This window comes from Oncorhynchus tshawytscha, linkage group LG24, assembly GCF_018296145.1.
Source record: "Oncorhynchus tshawytscha isolate Ot180627B linkage group LG24, Otsh_v2.0, whole genome shotgun sequence".
NCBI lineage: Eukaryota > Metazoa > Chordata > Actinopteri > Salmoniformes > Salmonidae > Oncorhynchus > Oncorhynchus tshawytscha.
The window spans coordinates 3,374,293-3,394,584 of record NC_056452.1 but is presented as its reverse complement, the minus strand read 5'-3'; the positions used below and the strand labels follow the sequence as shown (position 1 = coordinate 3,394,584).

At 47.1% G+C, this 20,292-nt stretch overlaps 1 long non-coding RNA gene across 1 annotated transcript in view; it reads left to right on the top strand.

Annotated features, from left to right (window-relative positions):
• Positions 1-20,292, top strand: part of LOC112223855 — a 20,983-nt gene extending 691 nt beyond the window's left edge. Inside the window, exons 2-3 of the long non-coding RNA XR_002949368.2 lie at positions 50-195; positions 20,196-20,292. This is a non-coding gene — a long non-coding RNA (uncharacterized LOC112223855). The remainder of the gene's footprint in view (positions 1-49; positions 196-20,195) is intronic.

Below are 20,292 nucleotides of genomic sequence, written 5' to 3'. Positions count from 1 at the left end.
TTTAAACTGCACTCTTCCACCCCTCCCTCCCCATCTCTCTATTTTTCAGCTCCAGGTGACAAAACCAACACACAGTCCAAGGGTTGCAGGTCTGCCAATTTCCTTCTGGTCACACATTCAGAGGCGGCCACTTGGAGGAGCACTCTTTTCTATTTGAAAATGCTTTTTTTTATATGTATATCTACTAGGGTGGAGGTTAGTGCACCTGCCTAGTGATTATTTGGCCGGGTTTCAATACCTGTTATAGTCACAATTTTGTTGCTCTCCCAAAAGCAACACAGGCCTAATATGAGACAAATAGCTACCTGTAAAGTAATGAGAGTGACCATTTTAGAAAATCATGGGACATAGTCTTTGGTTGCATGCTATATTATGTCAAACAATGCCTATAACTGATGCTTCGTGGTCTTATGCTGCCATCTATTGGAAATATTTAGCATTTAAGTTATTAATTTACAGACATCGTGAAGCAGCTGAGAAAGTGTATTTTTCTTATTAATTCCTGAGATCAGTCTCAAACCTGCCCCACCTATCCCAGCCAATTGCTGGAATTTCACATATAGGTTACTAGGTCACACCCAGTTCAAACCACATTTGAAAAATAAAATGTGGCTTGTTTATCAAGTGTTCTGCCTTGCAATAATATATATTATAAAATAACTATAACAAAAATTTCTAAATGCTTGCATAGGTTTTGATTTACTATAATGGTATTTACTAACATAATATTATTACAAAAATAGTTTAAAGTGTTCTAGGCTACCCTACCCAAGCATTGGGGTTAAGGCTAAAATAGGTTATAACTAGGGTTAGGGTTTAAGGCAAAAACCAGTATGGGTAACTAATCCGTGACACTTGCTAGGCTCGTAATCGGAGATGGCAACTGCGTCAGATCTACAAATCAATGAGCTAGACCTATCCATTTGGTTTGCAACTCTGTGAACCTGCGCAGCGTTCGCTACATCCAATGCCTACTAACAAACCAATTGGCGCATATCAAATTACCCAGCAGCCAGTTAGAAACAACAAATTGTCCAAAAAATAGGTTATTTCTTAATTTAAAAATGTCTTCTGGCTGTTTAAAAAAAAAAAAAAATCGGCCACATCTTTTTTTTTTTTTTTTTAACTCTGTTTATTCAGTTTTACACACACACACACACACACACACACACACACACACACACACACACACACACACACACACACACACACACACAGACAAGACAAAGCAATATAAATAATATACTCAACTAGAAAAAAAATACAAATAAAAATACAAATCAAAAAATAGCTTTAAAGATACCATACTTTAGACAAGTTAAACATACCAGGCAGAAGGCTACAGAGGTTAAAGGGCAATCTATAGTATAGGGACAGAGCAAACACCTCACCATTGTTCCTGTAAACAGTCAAGGGATAAGGGTGGAGAAATGCAACCACTCACAGAGAGTCATGGCCACAGACCGACCATCCACTGGACAGGTTTTTTTTTTTACAATGCTTTAAAATAAAAAAATAAAATGATTATTCATATAGGCGTGAACAAAATGTAAAAATAACTGGGAAAAACAAGCTCACACTTCAGTCTCTGCCCGAGCAAGATGAACAAGGCATCTGCGGATCACAATCAATAAGCACATGGACCTTAATGCCCCCCCCCAGCAGAAACACAGAGAGAGGCTCCTCCAACCCTTAAGTCACAGACTTATTTTAGTATTAATTGGAATGCCATCAGAGGATGGACTGTTTAAAGTAAGACCGGAATGGAGCACAAGCCTCATCAAACAGTTTGGGGTTCCCACGTGAATTGAATTAGATTTTTTCTAGTTTCAGAGAGCACAACACATCCCTCACCCAATATTTATAAGATGGGGGAGCTGCCATCTTCCAGTTCTGTAGTATTAGCCGTCTAGCTAAAAGAGTTGTATAAGCAACAGTGTCCGACTGGATTCTTGATAGGGGGGTACCCATGGGCAGTACTCCAAAAAGGGCTGTAAGGGGAGACGGATCTATAACAGTGTCATATATATCAGAGAAACATTTAAATATTAATTCCCAGAGACCTGACAGTTTATGACAGCCCCAAAACATATGCAACAGTGTGGCTGGTTCCACTTTACATCTGACACAGGTAGGATTAAAATCAGAGAATATTCTTCCAAGTTTGGCCCCCGACCAGTGGATACGGTGAACCACCTTGAATTGAATAAGGCTGTGTCTAGTGCTAAAAGAGGACGAGTGCACCCTGTGCAGCACAGATTCCCAGGCGTCTTCCCCAAGTTCCTCCCCCAAATCCTTTTCCCATCGAGTCTTTAAAGGCACCAAAGAAGGGTTCTGTAAGTCATGAATGATTGCATATACATCTGAAATTGTGCCCCTAGGAAGCTTGTTCAGCTCCAAGATGCTCTCTATAGCTGTATTCGCAGGCCTATTGGGAAATTCAGGTGTGTTAGCCCTGACAAAGTTTCTAGTCTGGAGATAGCGGAAAAAGTGGGATTGGGGGAGATTGAACTTTTCCTGCAGCTCAGAAAAAGAGGCAAATGTATCATCAAAGAATAATTGGGCTAGCGAGGAGAGGCCCAGTGAGTGCCAAATGCCAAAAGCTCAAAGATGGAGGAAATAAAATGTTCTGATTGATTGGGCCTGATAGAGAAAAGCCTCGGAGGCTAAAGGCTAAACGGAACTGATTCCAAATTTTAAGAGACTGCTTTACAATTGGGTTGACACACCTTTTGCCTATGGACACTGGGAGAGATGAGCACAGCACAGAGGAAAGTGCTGCAGGTTTACACGATTCAGACTCCATCTGGACCCAGAGTGGTCTAGGGCCAGTAGGATCAGTCTGCAGCCAGTACAGAACGGCTCTGAAATTTGCAGCCCAGTAGTATGTCTGAAAATTTGGTAGAGCTAAACCCCCCAATGACCTAGGCTTCTGTAAATGTTTTCTACCAATCCGTGGTACCTTGCCATCCCAAATAAAATGCATGAATGTTTGATCCAGTGAAATAAAAAAAGATTTTGGAATAAAAATGGGTAAACATTGAAATAAATATAAAAATTTGGGCAACACATTCATTTTAATGACATTAATCCTTCCGATAAGAGAAAGGGGTAGCGAATTCCAAAAAGTAAAAGATTGTTTCAATCTGTCTGCTAGAGCAACAAAGTTTTCCTGAAACAAATTTGAATATTTCCTTGTCACTCCCAAGTAAGTGAATTGATCCCGGACAATCCTAAACTGAGAACTTGTAAAAGAGCACTTTAAAGCAGCCTTGTTTACCGGAAAAAGCTCACTCTTGCCTAGATTCAGCTTGTACCCTGAGATTGATCCAAACTTTTTAAGAACAGATAGGGCACGTGGCAATGAGGTATCGGGGTTGGAGATAAACAAAAGGAGGTCGTCAGCATATAGCGAGACTTTCTGCTCCCAGCCCGCCCTATTTTATGCCTTGAATGGCATCATTAGAGCGTAGTGCAATGGCGAGAGGCTCGATTGCCAAAGCAAACAACAAAGGGGAGAGTGGGCAACCCTGTCTGGATCCGCGGTGCAAGGGAAAATAGTCAGAGGACAAGTTATTAGTCCGTACCGAAGCCATGGGGGAAAAATAAAGAATCTTTATCCACGCAATGAATTTGGGGCCAAAGCCAAATCTATAAAGGGCAGCTGTTAGGTAATCCCACTCAACGCGGTCAAACGCTTTTTCGGCATCAAGTGAGACCACCACCTCCGGGTCCTCCGACGCTGGGGAGTACAGTATATTCATAAGGCGCCTAATATTGAAAAATAAATGCCTATTTCTCACAAAGCCAGTCTGGTCAGAGTGTATTACTTGGTGCAGCAAGCCTTCCATACGGATGGCTAAAAGCTTAGCTAGGATTTTGTAATCACAGTTTAAAAGCGAGATTGGGCGATAGGATCCACATTCCAGGGGGTCTTTGTTTTTCTTTAGTAGTAATGAAATTGAAGCCTGATAAAGACTAGGCAGTAGCTTTGAGGTATTGAGGCACTCTGCAAATAGTCGAGACAAGAATGGGCAAAGCAGACCAGAAAACGTCCTGTAAAATTCGGTTGGAAAACCGTCCGGACCCGGTGATTTACCACTTTTCATTGCGGACACTGCTGTTGCAATCTCCTCAAGCGTAAATTCTTCTTCTAGACAGTCATGGGAGTCTGTATCAATTGAAGGCATATTCAAGCCATTAAAGAAGGAGTCAATCAGCAAGGGGTCTTGAGGGGATTCAGAGGTGTATAGCGCAGAGTAAAATTGTTTAAATTGATCATTGATCTCTTTATGTATAACTGTGGTGGCACTAGACGGGGTCTTTATTTGTGGGATTAAACGTGAGGCCTCAGATTTACGGATCTGATGCGCAAGGAGTTTACTGGCCTTGTCGCCTTGTTCATAGACTTTGTATCGAGCTCGCAAGAGTAACTGTTCAGCTTGCCTGGTAGAAAGCTCATCAAATTCAGATTGGAGTAGTTGGCGCTCTTTATGCAGATCAGAGGAAGGATCTGTAGCATACTTCTCATCCAGTGTGGCTATGGACTCGCTCAGGTCCCGAAGTCACTGGGAGTGAACTCTGTTTTGGTTGGCTGTATAAGAAATAATTTGGCCACGTAGGTATGCTTTGAGAGACTCCCATATGGTAGAGCAGGACATACCTGGTGTTGAATTAGTTTCTAGGAATAAGGTGATTTCAGAAGAAATGAAATTGACAAACTCCTTATCTGAGAGTAAAATGGGGTTGAGACGCCATTGATAACACATAGGAGGTCGCTGGGGAAACTCTAGTTCAAGCACTAATGGTGAATGGTCAGAGATAACAATACTCGTAAGTACACTGCCGAAGGTTAGGCAGAAGTTTTTGTCCAAAAAGAAGTAATCAATCCGGGAGTATGTTTGATGAACATGAGAATAAAAGGAATACTGTCTATCTGTAGGATGTAGGAAACGCCAGGCCTCAAACATAGCATATTTCTGAAGAAAGGATTGAATAAGTAGGGCACATTTAGATGGGCCTGTATTTGTTTGTGAGGACTTGTCAAGAACTGGGGACATTTTACAGTTGAAATCCCCCCCTAAAATCAACAAATGAGAATCTAAATTGGGAATAGCAGACAGAAAGGAAGAAATGAAACTTGTGTCATCCCAATTGGGAGCATAAACACTAGCCAAAACAAGAGGGGTAGAAAACAGTTCACCGGTTACTATGACGTATCGTCCCTTAGGATCAGCAATAACCTCAGAAGCTACAAAGGGAGTAGCTTTATCAACCAGAATGGCAGCACCTCTTGATTTACTGTGAAAGTTTGAGTGGAACACTTGACCAACCCAGTCCTTACGCATCCTAAAATGCTCACCAGTCCTCAAGTGAGTCTCTTGTAAAAATGCAATATTTGCATTCAAACCCTTTAAGTGTGTCAACACCCTCTTACGCTTCACCGGGTTGTTAACCCCTTTGGTATTCCAAGAAATGTACTTGATCGTATTATTTCGGCCCCTCTGGGCATTCCCGTTATTCAACCCTGTCATTAGAGCATAGAATGGAAAAGCAATGAGCGCCCAAAACTCCCAGAATAACTTGTCTCAGAGTAATAATGTACGGTGGTAAATGTTTAGAAAAAGTACAGGAAAAAAAACAGATAAAAAGACAGAATGACAACATTAGAACTGAACAATTCAACCGGCCCCGCCCCCATCCCAGACAATACCTCCCCAAACGAGGTACAAGCCTAAATAGAACATGTTCTCTTCGCACAGTATGTCTGTGAGAGTGCGGTCTTAAACCTAAACCCACACTCCCGCTCTTTAAAGTTGCGTTTTGTTAGTGGATCAAGCAGCAAAAAGAAAGATTTGTATGTATTTTTTCAAATAAAAAAAAGGGCGAATCCCTTGTGCAAACGGAATGACAAAAGCACCACTTGTAGATGTATATAATTGTATTCCCAGTCTTATAACAGGCATTGAGAGAGAAAATAAATAAAATGTATAAAGGCTCTCAGCCAAAAATCTAATTTGAAGTAAGGAAATTGTAGTAAGACAATCAAAAATAATAGTAATTATAATAGTAGTCTAGTTGAAGCTGAGACAGCTTACAACCAATACCAAAAAACTACGTGTGCGCAACGTTGAACGTTTGCTGGGCATAAATGACGCTCAAAACTTTAAAAATTAAAGTGAGGCCCCAAAAACAGTGTAGCCTCGGGAGACATTTACTGTTTACTGGGTCAATCCAAACGGATGCAGTAAACAAATAACCAAAAAATATTTTGAGTCACCGAGACAATGTGTAAACAAACTAAATAGGTGAGCGAGATAAGGCACGCACACTAGATGATCAAAACATTAGATCACCTCAAATAAGCCTGAATAGTTTCACCAACTATACAAGACTAGCCTGTTATATCTAAGCATAATTGTACCACAAGTGGGTTACTTACTATCCACAGTTCGCAAGCAACAGTTGCTGAACTGTGAGCATATTCAAGACTTCTTGATGTGACGTTGAATGTGAGCCATAGCCTCATCCGGAGATTCAAATGTGTAGTCTTTACCCTGGAATCGCAGTCCATACTTCACACTTGGATGGTCCCGAAGTTTGGCCTGTCCGAAAGCTGCGCGCTGCCTGGAAACAGTGGGGGAGTAGTCCTGGTAGATGGAAAAGCTCTGTCCTTGAAAGCTCAGAGTGGTATTGCGGGCTCGTCGGAGGATCTCCATCTTCTCATGAAAAAAGTGCACTCGAAGAATTATGTCACGGGGCCTCTCCCCATTCCGGGGCTTTGGGCGCAGCGACCGGTGGGCTCGATCAATCAGGGGCTTTTCATCTAAGGCAAGAACATCCTTCAGCAGCCCTGAAACGAAATCCGTGGCGATGCATTTCCGCGGACTCTGGGACCGATACAAGTCTCAGATTATTGCAGCGAGAGAATCCCTCTAGACTCTCACAGCTCTCCTTCACCTTTTTCAAATCCGCAGCTAGGCGTTTAACTTCAGCCTCCAGGGATGTAGTTAAATCGGAGACATTAGTAGCGGAGGCCTCCAGTGCCGCAATCGTTGTAGTGTGTGACGCAGTTGTTGTTTTGAGTATTGTGATTGCTGGCACAGTCTCGTTCCGCAGGATGGTTAAATCTGCTTTTAAAGTATCAGAAACCTCCTGTATTCTGGCCTCAATCGTAGCAACCACCTGTGTTTTCATTTCAACAATGTCAGAGCGTAGTAGTTTGATGGCCTCGAGAATGTTCATTTCAGCGCCGCCAGGCCAAGCCGCGCCCCCGGTTAAAGTGTGCATCCCCGGGCCCTCAGACTCAGGAGAGGGCGGTGATGAGAGCGGGTCTTGTAGGCCGGGTTTTCTCAAAGTCATGCTTTTGGCCTTATGTTTGGTCGACATGCTGACATTCGGAAGCAAAGTAGTCTTGTTTTTTACGGAAAGGGATCACCAAATTAATATTTGAAAATAAATACGGTTCTGCTGCAGAATTCACATAAACTTTAAGAATACCACGGGAGCAAACGGAAAACACGTCAGTCGCACATGGCGTCCCCTACCATCCCCCAAATCTGCCACATCTTGAAAAAGAGAACAGGGCATAAGTTTCGTTTAGGTTTACACCTTTTTCTGAAAGAAAATATAGTTAACCATGTCCCGAAAATGTTTAACGGCTATGCGCCAGCCATCGTTAATACTGTTGATCACAATTGTGTACCTAGGTGAACAGTGAGTGCACTCACCAAATACCTGTAACCTAGTTAATTACTTGACGTAAGCCTAACAGGCTGACTACACCGCTCGCTTCGTGTGCGCAAGCGTCGCAAAATAAATTTAGACATACATGTTATTCAATTATTGCACCCACACTGCACGTGCGCGCCAATGAGCGTCTGCGTTGCCAAGGGCTAAAATAGAAGTCAGTTCTATTTCTAACCCAGATCGCGTTGCAAGTCCTACCTCTTCCATCTCCTCATTGGTTTATAGAAGCAGGTACCCACGTGCCATCTCCTCATTGGTTATACCCACGTGGGTGACTGAAAGACGAACGAGGTCAGTGGCAGTAATGCACCTAATTTATGAAAGTTGACAATTGCAATATAAAGTCAAGAGAAGAAAAAGCCTGGAAGGAGGAGAGATGACTAGAAACAATTCGGTTGACTGTTTTATGTGTGGATTAATTGGCGGAGTAGAGGACCTTGTGCATTTCAGGTAAAATAACAACTCAATGTTTATATCCCAGGACAAATTAGTTAGCAAAAGCAAGCTAGCTAAATAGGACAAACTAGCTAGCAAGTGCAAGCTAGCAAAATTGCCATACATGTTTAATGCTTTTTGACCTGTCCCCAAAATAATATAATTGGTTCAGAGTTTGTTTTGATATTTTAACCTGCATGTCGTGATCACGTTTGGTTTGGGGGGACAAAATGCATTTATGCACGATGGCGCACGCGCCACCGGTTTGGGTTCCGTGTATGAGTTTAATATGGGCATGTCTCTTTGCCAACAATTGTGAAGCAGGCATTGTGACGTAGAACAATAGGTTGGGAATAGAATGTTCGGAAGGCGAGTTGGTGCCACGGTGCTCAATAGAACTAACAGGAGCTGGCAGGGTGAAAAATGCCCTAAAATAAGTGCTGTTTTTTCAACTACGGCAAGCAGTTGGGACAGATGGTAATAATATTATAAAATTGGGCTCCACGGCGGGGTGGATGCAATGAACTAGTTATCAGAAAAAAGTGTTCTTAAAAATGTTGTGTCCAGCCTACTGATATGCCTCTGTACTCTTCTAATTTTTCATAGTGGAACCATCCACTCCCAAGGAGAAAACAAAGTAATAAAAAATGTCCCCATATGTAACTTCATGCAATTTTATCATGTCAAGTAAGTATTAATCATGGACGGATGGGATACGGTGATACCATCCGACCTCCGAAGATCCATGTGTGTGTTCCCAAACGTAAGCCATGTTTTGTTTTTGTGTTAACGATGCATGTTTTTTATTATTAGCTAGTCGCCGCTATGAGGTAATTTGCTAGTGTTTCCGGAAGTTGTGAAACTGAAACAAAAACACAATTGCTTTAGAGTGGAACTAGGTGAAGTGGGCGGTCTTTAGCTAAATGACCCTAAACAGTTTCCCATGCATTGTCAACGGGGTTTGTAAACCAACCCGGATGTAATATAAAATTCTGGCCACAAGTTGACTCAGTGGCGCTTCTCCATGCAGGACATGAGAGGGGGAGGGATGCACATTCTGTAAACAGGAATAAGTGCGTCATCAGTCACTGAGCTAAAGTTAGCTAGTTAGTCACAGAAATGTACGTTCAGTCTTAATTGTTTCAGTCCGATTTGACTTCTTACGATGTCAGCATGGCTCAACATAGTTTTTCATTTTTGACCTTGACATTGTTGCTGGATAGATACTTTCATAGCTAACATGCTGGCGCTGCTAGCTAGCTAATGCCAACGGCGCTAGCTAACGAAGGTTACATATGAAACCACAGTTATGTGAGCTAAACTCAGCAAAAAAAGAAACGTTCTCTCACTATCAACTGCATTTATTTTCAGCAAAACATAACGTGTAAATATTTGTATGAACATAACAGACATAAACTGAAAAAAGTTCCACAGACATGTGACTAACAGAAATTGAGTAATGTGTCCCTGAACAAAGGGGGGGGCAGTCAGTAAAAAGTAACAGTCAGTATCTGGTGTGGCCACCAGCTGCATTAACTACTGCAGTGCATCTCCTCATGGACTGTACCAGATTTGCCAGTTCTTGCTGTGAGATGTTACCCCACTCTTCCACCAAGGCTCTTGCAAGTTTCCAGACATTTCTGGGGGTATGGCCCTAGCCCTCACCCTCCGATCCAACAGGTCCCAGACGTTCTCAATGGGATTGAGATCCGGGCTCTTCGCTGGCCATGGCAGAACACTGACATTTCTAACTTGCAGGGAATCACGCACAGAACGAGCAGTATGGCTGGTGGCATTTTCATGCTGGAGGGTCATGTCAGGATGAGCCTGCAGGAAGGGTACCACATGAGCGAGGAGGATGTCTCCCCTGTAATGAACTGCGTTGAGATTGCAGGCAATGACAAAAGCTCAGTCCAATGATGCTGTGACACATGCCCCAGACCATGACGGACCCTCCACCTCCAAATCGATCCCGCTGCAGAGTACAGGCCTCGGTGTAACGCTCATTCCTTCAATGATAAACGCAAATAAGACCATCACCCCTGGTGAGACAAAGCCGTGACTCGTCAGTGAAGAGCACTTTTTGCCAGTCCTGTCTGGTCCAGCGATGGTGGGTTTGTCGCCCATAGGCGACGTTGTTGCCGGTGATGTCTGGCGAGGACCTGCCTTACAAAAGGCCTACAAGCTCTCAGCCCAGCCTCTCTCAGCCCAGCCTCTCTCAGCCCAGCCTCTCTCAGCCCAGCCTCTCTCAGCCCAGCCTCTCTCAGCCCAGCTTCTCTCAGCCCAGCTTCTCTCAGCCCAGCCTCTCTCAGCCTATTGCGGACAGTCTGAGCACTGATGAAGGGATTGTGCGTTCCTGGTGTAACTCGGGCAGTTGTTGCCATCCTGTACCTGTCCCGCAGGTGTGATGTTCAGATGTTCGGATCCTGTGCAGGTGTTGTTACACGTGGTCTGCCACTGCGAGGACGATCGGCTGTCCATCCGGTCTCCCTGTAGCTCTGTCTTAGGCGTCTCACAGTACGGACATTGCAATTTATTGCCCTGGCCACATCTGCAGTCCTCATGCCTCCTTGCAGCATGCCTAAGGCACGTTCACACAGATGAGCAGGGACCCTGGGCATCTTTCTTTTGGTGTTTTTCAGAGTCAGTAGAAAAGCCTCTAGTGTCCTAAGTTTTCATAAGTGTGACCTTAATTGCCTACCGTCTGTAAGCTGTTAGTGTTAACGACCGTTTCACAGGTGCATGTTCATTAATTGTTTATGGGTCATTGAACAAGCATAGGAAACAGTGTTTAAACCCTTTGCAATGAATATCTTTTGGATTTTTACTAATTATCTTTGAAAGACAGGGACCTGAAAAAGGGGCGTTTCTTTTTTTGCTGAGTTTATATGGATCACTCCAATATATTGGTATCACTCCGTGGCGGAGGGATACATCCGAGGTGAGTATTTACAGATTTACTCCCGTGTACACCTGTGTCACGGCTGGTGGTCCGCCCCTATATATGGCCGTGACACGTTCTCTACATCATTTTTGAGGCGCCTCTAGCACCATAGAGGATTGGAGTGATCCATATAGATCACATAACCGTGGTTATATACGTAACCTTCGTTATGTTTCATTATATTGGATCACTCCAATATATTGGTATACACGTACCAGATTAGTTGGTGCTAGAGGGACCTGGCCAGCCTGCGGTGAAGTCCCAGCGCGGGACCGAGACGCAGGGGCCGTCAATGTGGAAGGGGGTCCTGGCACAGTCCCAGGAAGGGGAGGCGACGGCCAGGACCGCTGAACCAAACGCAGAGGGAGGTGCCACATTTACCCAAAAGTACCTAGCAAAGGTGCAAGAGGAAGCCCAGCTGGCCGCAGCACAGATCTCAGCGAGGGGCACTCCTCTCAGTAGAGCCCAGGATGCAACCACACCTCGTGTTGAATGTGGCACCACAGATCCCAGCACTGTTATGCCAGCCAGGCGGTATGCTGTCATAATCGTGTCCACGATCCAGTGAGAGAGCCTCTGCTTTGATAGCCCAGCCCGTAGGACTTGTTCACCATAGCAGACAAAGAGCTGGTCTGTTTTCACTGACCACGTCCGCTCCTAGCTGGACGCAGGCAACGAATCCCCTTCATAAACCTGGAGACCAAGGGATGGTGCCCCACTGGCCTGTCCATCCACCCCACATGGCAGGCAGATATAGCGGACAAATACCCACTCAGTGTAGAGGCTGCCAAGCCCTCATCCAAGCGAGACTGCAGTTATTGGAGGACATACTGCCCTCCACATGACTCGGGCACAACCTCAATACCAGTTCACCAAGAGCAGAACAACCGCCAGCGCACTGGTATGCCGCGGTTGTAGCCAGCGCCCTTGCGCTCTGCATGGTGGTCATGTCACCCTCCTGTAGTCCTAACATGGATCATTGGTGCCGTTCAGTGGCCAAGCCCACCGACTGAGACAGTGTGGTATTGGTTACCACATAGTTCCCCCGGCCTGAGACAGCAAGTTCGGTCGCAGGGGAAGTTGACAAGATGTCCCAGACAACAGGGATAGGAGAAGGCTGAACCAAGGTCGCCTGGGTCAGAAAGGGGCCACCAGAAGCAGACAATGCTCTGCCATCCTGGTCCTGTCCAGCACAGCCTGGATCAGAGGAAAAGGGGAGAATGCATAAAGCTCCAGCCCTACTGAGGTTCCACATGCTGAGCCAGAGCATCCAAGCCCAGAGGCCCTGGAGACTCCGACATGGAGTACCACAGGGGGCAGTGTGCATTGTCCAGGGAGGAAACAGGTCCACCTGCGCCCTCCCGAACCTTCCCACAGGTGCTGCACCACCTGGGGATGTAGGCTCTAGTCCCAAAGTGGCGGACACTCCCTCGAGAGCATATCCGCTGCCACACTCAGGATGTCAGGTACGTGCGCTGTGCATAGAGACGCTAGACAGCCCTGAGCCCAGAGAAGGAGCTCCCGTGCCATAAGATGGAGGCGGTGGGACCGCAGTCCACCCTGATGGTTGATGTAAGCCACCACTGTGGAGTTGTCCATTCTCACCAGTACATATCTTCCTTTCAGATGTGGAAGGAAAGACCCCAGGGCCAGCAGTACAGCTCTAGTGTATTGATGTGCCTGCCGCTCCAAGGGGGTAGCCAACAGCCGCTGACCTGCTCTTGGAGGCGTCTGTGCTGACCAGCTCCTGGCGGCACATCCTCAGCATCTCCAACCCACCTGAGAGAAAGGAGTGACAGCGCCACCTCAACAATGCCTTGAGGCACTGTGCAGTCACCCGCAGCTGGTGATGACGGTGGCGCTTTGGGTGCAGCCGGTGGGAGTTTAACCACCGTTGAAGAGGCCGGAGATGGAGCAGGTCCAGGGGAATAGGCAACGAGGCCGCCGTCAGCAAGCCCAACAGGCATAGACAGGTCAGGGTGGATACCACTCGCCTCTGCCGAAAGTGGTTGAGGCAACATGGATCACCTGAACCCTTCTGGTGGGCAGGCGTGCTCTCATGAGGACTGAGTCCAGTTCCATGCCAATGAAGGCCACCTTCTGGGTGGGTGTCAGATCACTCTTTCTTGTCATTTACAGTAATGACCAGCCCGCCGATGTGGGTCAGGAGCATGTCTGTCTGACAGGACCTGGGTCCTGGTCGGGGCACAAATAAGCCAATCGTCCAGGTAATTGAGGCTCAACAATCCTCGGAACGTGAAAGGTGCCAGGACAGCATCCATGCACTTTGTGAAAGTGCGGGGTGCCAAGGCGAGGCCGAAGGGAAAAACCATGAATTCGTAAGCCGTTTCTTCTAAGTAAATCAGAGGTACTGCCAATGAGCTGGGTGAACAGGAACATGGAAGCACGCATCCCTCAGGTCCAGTGCCACAACCACTGGTCCCTGGACACATGCCTGCAACACGAGGCTGGGGACAGCATGTGGAACCTCATTAGCTCCAAGTAACCATTGAGGTTGCAGAGGTCCAGAATCAGGTCGAAACCCTCTCTTTTTGGAACCACAAAATAAGTGGAGTAGAACCTAGCTAGTCGTTCTGTTGTCTCGATCCTGCAGATCCAGGAGATCTCCAGCTGCAGGGTTTTCTTCAGGGGGGGTTGGTCACCGTGGTGGCACGAAGGCCCCTGAAGGAAGGGGGCCGGCACCGGAATTGAAGTCGGTACCCCTCGAGCATTGTAAACACCCAGGGGGACTCCACACCCTCCTCCTACTTTGCTCTTTGAGACCTGGAGAAGCGCCGAGGCCGGGGAAGGGTGTGTAAGGGGTCCTGCCTGGGGCCCGCCTCTCCTCTGGCGCCCCAAGCACCTGGGTCTCCCAGGCGGTGACGGATGATACCATCACACCTGTCACAAAGGGAAGCCATAAACTCAACCAAGCTAACCATGCCACGGAGCAGGGTCCCGACACCCTGGGAGAGCTTATGTCGTGACCCCCTTGGAGGAATAGGAACCCGGTGAGGGATAATTTACCCAGTACCTCTGCAAACACAGGGGAAGACCCCTGTGGGAGAAACAGGCAGACAAAAAAAACAGCAACCAAGTAATGGATTTGTTTTTTGTTTTTACACCAACTGCAATATTACCAATAAGTTTAATATCCAAGCAATAAAAACAGCACCATATGGAGTAACACCCATTAAGGAACCCCAAAGTTAATGTCTCAACGTAGTTTTCCACGATACTCACACTCTGTAGGGGAAAGAAACAGCACGTACAGCCGGGGAGCAGCATGTTTTTTAAGCAATTCACAACAGACATAGAACAAGCCAGTCGGCAAGTTGTGTAAGGTAAATTACAGTTTGTGGCAGCAAGAGCTACCAATATATTAATGCACACGGAGTTGTAGTGTACACAAGCACGACAATCCACTGGCCGAAGATACAGATCAACCGTGTACAGCAAGTGGAGCAATCAAGAAGGGCTGGCCATGTGGCCAGCTGTTCCAGGATGCAAACAGCCAGAGAGTACACTTCCACGCAAGATATTACACTTATCAAGCGAACTTCAGAAAGCTTTTTATTTAATTTTAATGCTTTTATTGTCACATTTCCTTTAAAAACAGCTCATACATTTTTTACATCATTTCATGCACATAAAAATGGCAAAGCATAAAACACTGCATTTGAAGGTTACATTTAAATTAGTTAAAAAGTACATGTTGTTAAAACCAATAAGAACAACCATGAGTAAAAGTACTTTTCATTGTAAAAACCTCAAATCTGTAAAAGCCATTTAAAATGTGTACAAATGATTTAGCAACGGTAAAACCTTTTTAAGACATGAGAAACATGTTAAAAAGTCACTTTGTTAAAAGGCTGTCTTCGATCCTTTGTTCAGGAGTGGGGTGAGTCCTTATCAAGCTCGCCTCCTCCTGCTCTCCCGAATCAATCATTGTCCCGTCCTTCGGGGCCCAGAGGAGATCCCTCCCCTAGGCGCATCGCCCTAGGTGCTGCAGCGCTGTCAGGCCGTGGCCGCCGGGACCTAGGGTGTTGTGGGGGACCCTTCACCTGGGGTCGAGGCCCCCTTCCTTCCGTGGCTACCATGGCCACTGCCTGGGGGGTGGTGTCTACTTGTTTCGCTACCAGCAGGTTACGGGAGGACCACAGTGCTTCCTTCAGGCACGTGAGGGTGGGCCAGAACTTGGTGAATGCCTTCGATGGAATAGGCCTTCAGCCCACCCCATAGAGCACGAGCTGAGGTGTTAGGTCCTCCCCTGCTGGCAGACACGGGGTGATCAGGGGGCCTGCTTCCTTCCACAGGTCCCTGGCAGCTCTGCACTCACAAGGCAGGTGCCTCACCGACTCTTCTTGGCCGCAGCCTGGTCGGGGGCACGCGGATGTCCTCGCCATGCCCCGTGAGTGCATAACGGCCCTGACCGGGAGGATCTCGTGGGCGACCATCCAGGACAGGTCCTGATGCCGATTCAGGAGAGCAGTATGGGCCACGTTACGCCAAACCGTTGTGGGCTTGCCTATAGCAAGCGCGCGTACTGGACACACTGGTTCCCGATCCTGCACAAGAGAGAGAAGAGAGCGGTGTTTAGTTAAAACTGTGACTGCTTCCTTTTCCAGTTTAAAATGTCTTAAACATTTCTGGAGCTGGGCATAGTGAGTGGGGAGCAGGAAAGAGACTGGGGCTTGCAGGTCAACTGGGATCAGCCTCAAGAGTCCTGAGGTAAGATCCCAGCCAGAACCGTGCGAGGGCCTGGGTCTTGTTGTTGACCGGGGAGGTGGCAAGAGTCAGATGTAACGCTGTGTAGCGGCTGCCCAGGAACAAGTAGAGGTCAGGCAAGCCTTTACCCCCCTTGGACCTGGGCCTCTTGACCACCTCCCTCCTCAGCCTCTCCCACTTGCTTCCCCACAGGAAGTAAAAAAGCATCCGCTCCAGGGCTAAAATACTCCTTCGAGGGGGATAAAAACAGAACTGATTAGTAAAAGCACAGGTAAAATCACAGCTTTAATGATTAAAACCTTGCCCTCAAAAGTCAGCTGTCGTAGTCCCCAAAAATCCAGTCTCTGTCTTACTGTCCCCAGGATCCCACTCCAATTTCCGCTCCCTCCTCCCTCCCAGTCAAACTTTACCCCCAATACCCTTATGTCCATCGGTTTAACCGTCAGTGGTAGTCTGGTCAAGTCTGGGTCTGCCCACGGTCCGAAAAATTGGGCCTCTGTCTTGTCTCTGTTCAGTCTCGCCCCAGAGGCTCGTCTGTACCAGTCAGTCCTGTCCAGGGTCCTGTCGACGGATAAAAGGTTGGTACATGTTGACGTCGTCCATGTAAAAAATGCACTTGGCAGTCATCCCCCCCCACTCCCTGGGATACCCACCCCACTGATCCGTTGGTCCCTTCTCAAGACCTGTGCCAGTGGTTCAATACAGGCCACGAACAGAAGAGGAGATAACGGACAGCCCTGACGGATGCCGCAGTGTACTCCCACTGCTTTTGACAGATGCTCATTTACAAGGATTTTGCTGGTAATGTCTCCGTACAGCAGTCCCACCCAAGCTAAGAACCTGTCTGGGAAACCCATTTTTGCAGTACCGGTGCGAGACCCAATCAAAGGCTTTTTCAAAATCTAAATTTAGGACTACAAGCCGCATGTTTCTGTCTCTCGCATAACAGATGGCATCTCGGATCAGTATCAGGCTGTCCGTGATCTTCCTTCCGGGAACGGCACAGGTTTGGTCCGGGTGGATCACCTCCCCTAAAACAGAAGACATTCTGCGTGTTAAAACCTTGGTAAAGAGTTTACCAAGGTTTAAAAGGGTTATCGGTCTCCAGTTCTTCAGGTCCATCCTGTCGTTTTTCTTATATAAAAGAGTCACGATCCCCACTCTAAAACTGTCAGGTAGTCTGAAAAGATGTTCAAAGTCAGTAAAAACAGTCAGAGGTTCATCGGCTAAAACATCCCAAAAGGTCAGATAAAACTCCAAAAGGAGGCCATCCTCCCCCGGTGATTTACCCTCTCTAGCATGTGGGACTGCAGGTCTTCTAAAAGTGCGCACCGGTCATGTTTGTCATTAAAACCATACACATTTAGCACATTAAAATCCCTCCCCATGAAAGTGCAATTGGCTAGAAGAGCACGCCCGCCTACCACCACCGTGCCCCCCCTCACCACCACCTGTGAGGTCTTGATTAAAATGGCAACACCGTCATTCTTGTTAAAATTGGAACCACTCCAAATGGAGGGCCCGTGCTGCCACTTATCCTCCCATTTGCTGTAAGAGGATAAAAAGGGTAGACCACACTCCTGTATTAACAACACATCTGAGTTAAAACTTTCTAAAAAGGATACAACTGACTGTGCTCTCATTGCTGATTTTACGCTCCTCACGTTTATAGTGGTGATTTTAAAAGCCATAAAAAGGGTGAGTAAAAACAGTGCTAAAAGAAAAGGCATTTGAACAGTTAAAAGGGGGTTACTTTTCTGGTAATTTATCTCTCCCCCTCTGGGGTAAAGGGGGTTGGAAGGGAGAGGAGGTTAAAACTGGACTTAAAAAGGAGACTTAATTGGGGGAGTTGGAGGGGAAGGTTCTAGGTTCTTCCTCCCCCTGGGAGCTCTCCTATTCCACCTTTTTCTTTTTTCTCATCACCCTGTTCGGGGTCAGAGAGCTCCTTAGCATTTCTTTTTCGTGGGGGGAGGTGTTCCTCCAGAATCTCCCCCCCTTCTCCCGTATCTCCTGACACCGTCTCCCTATAATGTCTGACCCACTTGGGGAGCTCTCGCTAAAAATCTCTCCAGAGCCGTCTTTCTCTGCCCTTTCTCCTTCAGAGGTCACATTAGTCTGGGGCAGGGGGGTTGGGGGGGTGTCCTCTCCTCCCACTTCTTCCACCACTGTACCCTCCACTACAGCCACCACCGGCTCCATAACTACCTCCTCCACCACCGGCTCCACAACCACCTCCTCGGCAACTGCCGTCCCAACCACCTGGCGCTCGAAAGCCCGGTCCGCAGCCGCCCACTCCCTCCTTCCAGCCCTGGCCTTATTGACCCAGGAGGAAGGGAAGCCGAGGATGAGGTGGGACCACTCGCCACAGACCTTCCGTTCGTGCACTCCTCGTAGCGGTGGCCCACCTCCTGCCACTTCATGCAGACAACCTTTTGACAGGCGTCTGCAAGGTGGCCACGTTCACCACACTAACGGCACAGCTTGGGCTGGTCCTGGTAGTGAACATGGCCCCTGTTCTCTCCGAGGACTATGGTGGATGGGATGGCTTTCAACCCACCATAGCCCCAGGGTCCTCCCTTTGCTGGACAGGGACCCTCCAGGTCCCTGTCCAGGTCCCATCGGGATCCTTCACCTGGACCAGGGGTCCCTTCATGTTGCAGTACCTGCCCAGCCATACTGCAACGTCCTCCGGCTGTCCGGTTTCATTGTACATACGGATAATAACGGTTTTAATGCTATTATCCGTCAGCTTGGTCATCTCAAACATTGCTGTGAGGGACCCCTGGGTGTTCAGGGCGTTCTGGAGTTTCCCCCAGAACTCCTCCAGGAGGCTGGCATTGGCAAAACTGACATCGAAGCCTTTCCCATAGGCGAGAGCTAAGATGCAGTTTACCAGCGTGGGATGGAAACCGAGTTCTTTTTGGAGGAATTTTCTGGAGAAATCCAATCAGGATAACTCTATTGTTTTTTCCTCCCTTCTCCTTTAAGAGGAGGCGCACTGCATGGTGCCTCCTCATGCCAGCCTGTGCTGCTGACATGATGGAAGCCCCCTCCCTTTAAACCCAACACCAGTGAAAAAAGGGAGCTAGCAGGCTCAGCTAGGCTAGCTAAACAGGGCCTACCAGCACCACGGGTCACACAACAAACTATCTAGCACAGCACCAAGCTAATCTTATTAACAAAGGGAAGGGTAACAAGGAGGGGAATTTTTTAAATATTTTTTACCACAAAGGGGAAGGGCACAAAAGGGAGAGACAAAAAAGAAACCACACAAACTAAACAAAGGCTAGGAAGCTAGCAGGCCACACCAGCAGGCCCACAAGCCAAGAGGCCTCACAACAAAAACAAACAAAGCACACAAACCAAAAAGGGGGGACAAACTAGGGGGTAAGACGAACAAACAAAATAATTGAGGTAAGAGGGAAATAAGGGGATAACAAAAGGGGACAAACTGACCAACAACACCTGCCAAACGTGGGGGCCGAGAAAGCTAGCAAGCCTCACCAGCAGACCAGGCTAGGCTAACCAGCTAGCAGGCTGGCCAGCAAAAGTCCCCCAGTTGACAACGCAAAACAACAAGGAACTGAGACAAAAGGCAATTTGGGGGATAAACTAAAGGTACAAGGTGGATGGGGACAAGGGGAACAAAGGAAATACAGTCAACCAAACAAACAAACCAAGCCTGCCACGCCTAAATGGCCAGGAGGCTAGCAGGCCAAGCCAAGCTAAAGCTAGCAGGCCAACAAGCCAGAAAGCCACTCCAGCTAGCAGACAACACAAAACTCAAAACAGTAGGAGGGGGGGGAGAGGGAGAGATGCAAAACAGGACAAACAAGGGAAAAACAAAATTAAAATAAATAAGTAAAGAAAAAGATCAGAGGGCCTTTAAACTCACCCTACAGGTGCTGGTGCACCTGTAGTCCACCACCAGATCCACCACCTAACCAAGGACAAAGAAAAACAATGGTGAAACAATACAACAACAATAATAATAATAACAATAATAATGATTTTCAACAAAAATAAAAAGCACAATTTTCCCCGGGCGCCCTCCGGCCTGCGATCACTTCTCCGATCAAGTGCAGCACTGTCAAAGTAACTACACTTGATCTGAGCCAAAAGGCCGAGAAGCGACAGCAGTCCTCTGCTGTGGTATTTAATTTACCGGCTGTACCAGTTCCCACTACACTGGCCGTGGATGGAGAAACTTTTGAGGATTCCCAGATGGATACAGGTTAATCAGAATTATATTACATATGCTCACTCACACCAACAGATGTGCACACAGACATGTTGTTGAGCTGATTACTTACTGTCACTTTGTGCATCTCTCTTTCAGATCTGCCATGCACTCCACCACTGCCCGACAGCCTCACACAGAAGTGCATACACTGGGCCTGGCAAGACTGACAAAGCAGAGATGGGTGGTTGACAAG